The sequence below is a fragment of the Schistocerca nitens genome, chromosome 2 (genome assembly GCF_023898315.1).
Source record: "Schistocerca nitens isolate TAMUIC-IGC-003100 chromosome 2, iqSchNite1.1, whole genome shotgun sequence".
In the NCBI taxonomy this organism is placed as follows: Eukaryota; Metazoa; Arthropoda; class Insecta; order Orthoptera; family Acrididae; genus Schistocerca; species Schistocerca nitens.
Window position 1 is genome coordinate 198,734,190 of NC_064615.1, and position 1,636 is coordinate 198,735,825.

General features: G+C 48.1%; 1 non-coding gene across 1 annotated transcript; it reads right to left on the reverse strand.

Annotated features, from left to right (window-relative positions):
* Positions 1 to 1,359: 1,359 nt before the first annotated feature.
* Positions 1,360 to 1,434, reverse strand: Trnas-uga (transfer RNA serine (anticodon UGA)). Its single transcript has one exon. It is a non-coding gene; the product is annotated as a tRNA-Ser (tRNA).
* Positions 1,435 to 1,636: the final 202 nt, after the last annotated feature.

Sequence of the window (1,636 nt, forward strand, 5' to 3'; positions counted from 1 at the left end):
ATCTTTTAATGTATCACAATTGGTTTCTATGATAGTCAACAATTTTAATAAGTCTGCTACATGCATTTTATCTAATGTGTTTTTATCAGATTATGTTTTTGCGTAAATGATGACTACATCTAAGCAAGCCCACAGTAGCGACTTCTAGGGAGGATGTAGGCAAACAGATTTCTGGTAGCTACTGTACTTCAGTAGCCAGTTGCAAGAATCACTGTGTGGACGATGTCAAAACATGTTAAAAGACACACTGCTCACTAGATGTATACATTTATATATTTTAGATCTGAGGATGGTCATTACGGACTGAAACCGATCATCGTCTAAAGAATTGATATTGTGATAAGAGACTGGAATAAAAAAGCCTTTTACAGTATTGGATCACTGTTTGTATACGCGATTATGTCGCAGTTGGTGAAACCGGTCATCGTCTAAAGAATTGATATTGTGATCAGAGACTGGATAAAAAATCATTTTACAGTATTGGATCACTGTTTGTATACGCGATTATGTCGCAGTTGGTGAAAATCCTTGATTAACCCGCTCAAGTCTGAGTCCTTCACCTTCAGCTCGTATTTTTCTTCGCTCTGAACGGACTGTTGGACTGGACGTCGGCTACATGCTTTCTTGAGTTTCGCTGGTGTGCTCCATCTGTAGCACGACGGCCCGGATTGGCAGTGACAGCGCCTAACGGCGTGGAACGCGCACTTTCGCCAGACTGCACGCGCCAACTGCGGAGACCACGGACGTGCGAACAGCCAACATTGACGGTGGTCGCTCTCTCCTGTTCCCAGAAGTTCCACCCAGCCGGCGCGTGGGAACGGCCGCGCCGGAGCAGAAAACGCGTGAAATAACTTCACTTCCGTGAAGCGGGGCGTGCACCGGGCCGGCGGGTGCAGCGGCGGCGGCGCTTCCAGCGAAGAGCTCTCTCTGATCGATGTGCGGCTAATTCCGTACGTGCTATTACCACGCGCTGCAGTTATTTCATTGCGTATTCCACGAGCGGCTTCCGCGTAACGGGACCGAATTAAGCGAGCAGGCGTACTCGGAAAAAAGGTGTAAGCCGCTTATTTTGTATTTTTAAACACCAGGGCACACACACGTGTGGCTTAGACTGCTAACGCACACTGTTTCGAGAAGTGGCCGAAAGCCGAAGGCCGAAATACAGGACTCGATCTCCTGTAACTGTTCAACCGCGCGAGACCATAATAGGGCCCCACCTTTGAAGCATCCCACGAATGCCGAAATGGCGGATAAAGTGATCGCGGGTTATCTTCTGTTTGTTGAGTTCTAACGTTAGGTTGTGGAGGTTTCCTGGTTGAGTGTGCGCCGATATGAAACTTCCTGGCAGATTAAAACTGTGTGCCGGACCGAGACTCGAACTCGGGACCTTTGCCTTTCACGGGCAAGTGCTCTACCAACTGAGCTACCCAAGCACAAATCACGCCCCGTCCTCACAGCATTACTTCTACCAGTACCTCGTCTCCTATCTTCCAAACTTTACTGAAACTCTCCTGCGAACCTTTCAGAACTAGCACTCCTGAAAGAAAGGAAATTGCGGAAACACGGCTTAGACACAGCCTGGGGGATGTTCCCAGAACGAGATTTTCACTCTGCAATGTAGTGTGCGCTGAAAGAG